Genomic DNA, 7,201 nt, shown 5'->3' with positions numbered 1-7,201 from the left:
ATGCTAAGGGAATGCCAAAAAGGGGGAGGAGGTGATGTAGAACTGCGTTTTAATCTAGTCAGATCTCAGACCTGATAAAAGGAATCTGTCCATCTCTCTTTTAGATTCTCTGGGTCATCAATCACATATGCCACTGGCCTCTACTCTGGCTGATATCAGAGTCTCTAGGGAGAGGGCAAGCGTGAGCTACAGATGCTGTGTGAAATGGGAAAGCTAGCATGATGACGGGGAAATATGGCGAATACAGATATGATGATGCGCCTGATATACATGATGCTACTATAAGAGATGTTTTTAAAAGATCACGTTCATGTATGTATGTAATCATAATGAGAAGAAGATTTTCTTTTGCCTTTATATGATGTGTTTTATATGATTCCGACTTCTTGTTAATTACATTTAAGGAAAGGTGGAAAAAGAAACAGTAAACGATGTCTCAAGCTCAGACAGGGCCCCAGTGGATTGCATGATTAGTTGGAAACCTGACCTTTTGTTTTGTTTTTACATTCTCATGAATCTCACTCTCTTGGCATGCTTCCACTCATAACGTGTTTTATGACATCATGTCTGCATCAGACGACACACAAGCTAATCAGCCAAGATTGTGTAGCTTCTCCTGCAGATCATCATGCAGGTGTGTTGCTGAAGATTTCAGGCAAACACATCACTAGTCTACTGCACCACTGCATTCCTCCTACCTTTTCTTGTTCTTCTCATGACCCCTTTCAAACAAAGTCCTTAGATGAAATATAATAACTATAAAAACCATGTCGCCTGCTCACTGATGTTGTCTCTCTTTGTTTTCTTTCTGTCTCTCCAACCTGGCTTCTCTCTCCCTTTCTGTTATCATTTGTTTTTATCTGAGCTCCAGAGCTTTCATTCATCATTCGTCCATTTATTCATTGTTGAACTGCCTAGTTAGTGAAGTCCTGGCTCTCGGTTGGACCATTCGGACCTGACATTGTCTTCTCCCTCTGAGAGTTTTGGATGTGTGCCTCAAAACATCAAAACAAAACTCAAGAAAAGGAAAGCAAAGCTAAGCGATCCACATCCTGACTTCATCTCTGAACTTGCATGAGATTGGTATTGATCTTGTTACTGAGTCACTTCATTCTGCTTTTAAGAAATGCTTCTGACACGATTCAATTACTAAATGTGCTGTACTCTAAAAACCCAACAGCTCAGTTGTTCTTGGGTCAAATTCTGATTGATTGGCAAGTGTGACCGTGGGGGTTCACATGAAATGAAAAAAGCACAAAACCCACCCCAATAAAAGACCAAGTAACAGAATATGCAAAGACAGTGGCTACAGTGGACACTTTCATTGTTTGGAACCCTTTGCATCTGTCAACAGATCCTCTGGATGGGCTGTCTGTAGCTTCCTGCAGTCAGCCAACAGACTATAACAGTATGCCTGGCAATAGAACGGACTGGCCTTTATATAGCACAAACATTAGCAAGATGCTTCAATTCAGTGTGCATAAGACAGACATTTCAGAGATAGAACTTAATAATACCAAATCTATCTGCATACAGATGGAGCTGTTGCCCATTGAGAGAAGGTCAAGAGCATTGTCTTGGCATGTGGAGAAGATAAGTAGAATGTGTCTAAAGTAAAAAGTCACACCCAGTGAAATGAGCCAGTTGACCATCACACGGGCCGTGCCTTGGTGTCCTTGGTACTGACAGAGAGTGTGGTGTCTAAATGAATCAGTGCCCTCTCAATAATGCTGCATATTTCTGCATGTTCTGCCAATTCTGTTAAATACACAATCAACTGATGGTGTCATTGGTGGTGACATTGTTACTACAAGTGTCATTTGTGGCCTGGAGAGCACTTACACTAAATGGCTCTTCCTTAAATAGCCCTTCAGCATTGGTCAGTTCAATTGCACTATGAGACAGAGAATTACCTGCCGCATGCTCCCAAATGGAATCTCTCAATTGATAAAACACACCGGGAACCATTTAGGCTAATGCCTTTGCATTAAAGGAGCTCTTGCCCTATAAATGTGGAATTAAGGTTAAATCACCACATCTGCATCACAAGAGAAGGTGCAAGCACTCGATGTTTGTCTTAATTGAGAGGCTTGTAGTTAAAAGCGTGTGCATGTTTTAGCATTGGGGGTGGGTTGGAGTGAAACATGGTGCCTGCTCTTTGTTTGACAAGATTCAGTGTATGGGCTCACTAGGTGGGGTACTCTCACCCTCACACACCCTTTGTCTTCCGGCCATCTGCTAGGGCTTCATAATGACGGGAAGGGTGAGTATGCGAGGAGGGGAGGTTAAGGGGTTACTGAGCTGGACTAGGGGAGGGTAAGTGTGTGGGGGAGTACATTCCGTCACCTTACAATCATCCACTCTGAGCTGAGCCGAGCCAAGTAAGGCCAGGCGACAGGAGGCTGTAGGTGCTTTATCACACTGAGAGAGAAAGATTTACAGCTTCCGTGACCCCCACTCAGATGACTCCCCATTTCTCACATACTCACTCTGCTTTACTGCTTTTTTCAGAATGGAAGGTTATTAATGACAGCACTGCTCAGCACTTTTTCAAGTGAATACATTTTAAACACTACACAAAACCAAAAATCCTCAGTTTTCCATAGCAGGCGTTTTTCTTTCTTTTTTTCTGAGCATTAAAAAAATGCAATGCAATTAAAATGTATAATAAATTTCAAAATAACATCTAGACCAGGGGTCTCAAACTTGGGGCCCACATCACCACATTCTCAGTCGCTTTGGTGCATTTCTCAGAACACCATTAACATTTGCACAGCAGTTAGTGCATTTCCCAAAACAATTAGTGCAGTTGCAGTTCTCCTGTTCCCAAGGAGTGCACCAGAGCATAGCCCCCCTTCCAAAGGGAAACACGTATGCAGACAATTTTGCAAGACCATAAATTAGGCCTGACTCATACTGTTCACAGCAAACATGATCAATTGAATAGAGAAACGATTACCAAACATAACTCACTCAAAGTTTGATACAAGTCTACATAATGAAATAAAGAACAGTCCAGCAGCAAATACATATTGGTTACATTTGCTATTCCTTGGATTGTGACTGTTTGTAAATGGATTTTACTCTTGTGAACAAATATCAAGAATTGAGAGTTTGAATAAATGGCCAAGGAAAAAGAGGTCATTTCCTTCCTTCATAATGTCAGAACCTCTGTAAACATTCTGTTTAACTTAATTTTAACCTCTTAATGTGAAATATGGAAACCATGTGCTTATTAATTTAAAAAAATGCAAATCAAACTGAGCAAAAATCTGTCTAATTTAGGTAATTAGCCTGCTCAACATGTGTGTGTGTGTGTGTGTGTGTGTGCGTGCGTGCGTGTGTGTGTGTGTGAGAGAGAGAGAGAGAGAGAGAGAGAGAGAGAGAGAGAAACTGGTGTTAACCTGGCAAGCAGATGGGCGCCTGCACAGCACCCTGACTCAGGCCTGAACACCAGATCATCTGGGAGTGTGTATGCCAGTGACCATCTGACAGCTCCCACAACTGCACGAACTCACCTCACCACCACCATCACTAGAACACTACGCTTTACATGTGAATGTAACAAATGCAGTGTAATCAAGCCGGTGGAATTAATTATTAGGATGATGTGTGAATGCATATATTCATATGATAATCAGGGACTAACTAGGGGAACGAAGAAGGGCGAGAGCTGGACCACTTCAAAGCTAGAGGGGAGATTAAATTCATGTTTTAGGCAGCACTGTCTCTGTTCACTACATATCACAAGGTCAAGATATCCTCCTTTAGGTCTTTTTGTACAATTTATTTTAATTTTGCTGATTGCACTCTATGCATGTGGATTTGCTGTTCAGATGAGGTCAGTGGTCTTGTGAGTAAACTGGTATCACTCTACGTCTTGATTTGGGGTTTCTCTGTCACTCATTATGGAAGTGTGAACATTAGTGCAAAAGCATGTCTTGGAAAAGTCCTACCTGGTCTTTTTTCAAGTAATCAATAGAAACAAAAACAGGGCTGAAATGCAATGCTCTGTCAGAAATAGAACATACATCACCAATAATATTTTGTCATATATCTGTATTATGGCTAAAGCACTTCTGGATGGATGCAAACTGCATTTCGTTGCCTTGTACTTGTGACATGTGCAATGGCATTAAAGTGGAATTCTATTCTATTCTATTCTTATAAATATTCAGATTTTCTACCATAACATTTTGTTGCAGATTGGAGATGGTCCTGGGCTTGGTTGATTTGAAAGCTCCTTATTCTGGTATTTATTGCATGTAGGGTGTTTTACATGTTTTAGTCTGTAATTTTTTTAATCCATATTAGAATGAAAATGATCCAGCTGATCACAGCAGATCACAACAGAGTGACTGAGAGATTCTCAGCACACACTGAGCAAGCTGACATTACAGCTGATAGAGGGGTTGAATGTGGAAGCCTCATTCACTGTGGATTGAATGAGGGTTAATATATAAGATCACTTTCCAATGCGTGAACTACGACAGTGAGGTTATTTAATTACATATAGCACTGCATTTAGTTGATTGCTTCTCCTTGAAAGCTCTTTCTATAGCACATTAGAGAATGACTGGCACCCAGCTGTATCACCCACTGTGACTCATTCACCAGTGTTTTCCCCCACAGACTCAGGTCACGTGTCACCCTTTGTCCTGTTTCCTAGAGAAGTGGCAATGAAACAACAGCTGCTAAGCGACAATGATGTGTCTGGTTCCTCTCAGAAAAGCATCTTGCTGTTTAGCACAGAACGACTGACGACAAGCACTCAGTGGCGACCCACACCAGCGTAAAGCTTAGGCTAACAGCTTACTTTTACGACTAATGCCCCTCCAAATATGGCAAATGCACGAATAAAACAATGGAATAACTGTAGTTTGCTGTGACTTTCACATTATATCATATGCCTGTGAAAGTTAAGGTATTAAGTATTAAGGTATTAAGTTACAGTGTGTAAAGTAACACAGGTAGATGCCAGTAGATTACAGATTACAGTCAACTGAGATCTGTTTTCTTACTCCTCCCAATTCAAGTGCAGAGCCCTAGCTCCGCCTGCTGCTGTAGGACGAACAACTCTGGCTTTGATTCATCTGGAGTTACTGTAGGATGACTCTTTGTTTACGTTTCTTTGAATTGGATCTAAAATTGCTAGACTGGAACACTCAGTGAATAAACGATCACACAATAGATACAACATGAGAATCTAATCAACAAAATGTGATTTTTTTAGACACTCCAGCCTGACATAATGTGATTTTATAACCAGCTATTGTTGTTATTTAACTTATTAGACAGGAGGGTCCCGTGTTTAATCTGCTAATATGAAATGACCATATCAGGAATAAATAAGCAGGCCTATGCAGGTTTTCATGTGTTAAGAGCCCTGACTTCAGACCAGGTGAAGAGGAATAGGACGACGTTTTATCCAGATGCTGGTTGCATGGCTGCTTTCCTTCATGTTTTTGCTTTTAGTTTTATTTATTTATTTTTATTAAAATTTTAATTTAAATAACCATTAAGGATTTTGTGCATTTTTCCATTTCCGGGAGATGAAAATGTTAAATCAATGCCTCTAGCCCTTTTAACTTACAATAACAAGTGTGAAGCGGTGGGAATGAGGATCAGCACCTCCAAATCTGAGGCCGTGGTCCTCAGCCGGAAAAAGGTGGAGTGCCCACTCCAGGTCAGACACGAGTTCCTACACCAAGTAGATGAGTTTAAGTATCTCGGGGTGACGGGAGAAGTGCGGGAGCGGGAGATCGACAGATGAATTGGTGCTGCAGCTGCAGTGATGCGGACGCTGTACTGGTCCATAATGGTGAAGAGAGAGCTGAGTGTAAAAGCGAAGCTCTCAATTTACTGGTTGATCTATGTCCCTACCCTCACCTATGGTCACAAGCTGTGGGTAGTGATCGAAAGAACCAGATCACGGATACAAGCAGCGGAAATCAGCTTCCTCTGAAGGGTGGCTGTCCTCTCCCTTAGAGATAGGGTGAGAAGTTCAGCCATCCAGGAGGGGCTCAGAGTAGAGCCCTGATCCTCCACATCGAAAGGAGCCAGTTGAGGTGGTTCGAGTATCTGGGCGAAGTGTTCCGGGCATGTCCCACCGGGAGGAGGTTCCAAGGCCGACCCAGGACACACTGGAGAGATTATATCTATTGGAATGTGTTGGTGTTCCCCCAGACAACCTGGAGGAGGTGGCTGGGGAGAGGGAGGTAGGCTTCTCTGCTTAGGCTGGCTCCCCCGCGACCCGGCCCCGGATAAGTGGAAGAAGATGAATGGATGGATGGTTTAAACAGCATACGGTTTGTGTAGGGGATGGAAATCGGCCAAGGTACATTATGAAATGCTAGGATAGATCTTGTTGAATACAGCTGTGTAAGTGTACAAAGAGCAGTAAAGCTCAGAGCAGCAGCACATGTCAGCTGATCAGAGCACAAAAATCTGCGGGTGCTCACAACAGAAATTATTTAGCCCCTACAATCGATGTTATGCTTTCCCAACCTGCCAAATCTCACTTGAGTAAAGAAGGTGTTTCAGTACTTCAACTTTTACCAGAGAATTTTGCACAAAGTATTTCTTAAAAGTTTCCGTACTTCTACTTAAGTAAAATACATCTATACCTTCGCCACCTCTGGTGTACAGTACCTCTGCTTGGAGGCATAATGAAATTGTAGTATGATTAAAAAACGTTTTCTAAATTAGATAATTAAATTAAATGTAACTAAGTCTGCTGGTCACATGGACAAAGTATAGACAGACTGTGACAGAAAGCTTGGTAACAGTGAAATGAAAAAACTCGATTTTAACAGGAAGAAACACAGTGGAAGAAAGTCATAGATTAATGACTAAAGATTAAATGTAGAGTGGTGTCTAAGCACCTAGTGACTGAAAATGGTGCTTTTAAAACCTTCCAGAATGCTTACCTTGGTAATCCAGAAAATGGAAAAGCTTCTAATGTGTTAAATGTTGCAAAAGACTTTATCGTTCACCCAGCAATTGGCAAATCTGCCTAAACCTAACCAAACAGCAACAACCCAAGTGACTGAATAACAGTCCCAGATCTGTAATTTTTTTGACATTTTATATCAGAAACAGAATCAGAATACTTTATTGATCCCTGGGGGAAATTATTTTTTCGCTTTCCATGCATGAAGGGTTTCACCCCAAGTCCAGCACCCTAAGGCTGTACGCTAAG

Source organism: Pundamilia nyererei, unplaced genomic scaffold (assembly GCF_000239375.1).
Source record: "Pundamilia nyererei isolate P.nyererei 1_Seehausen unplaced genomic scaffold, PunNye1.0 scaffold00021, whole genome shotgun sequence".
Classification (NCBI taxonomy): Eukaryota; Metazoa; Chordata; class Actinopteri; order Cichliformes; family Cichlidae; genus Pundamilia; species Pundamilia nyererei.
Note: the sequence above shows the minus strand (reverse complement) of the source record.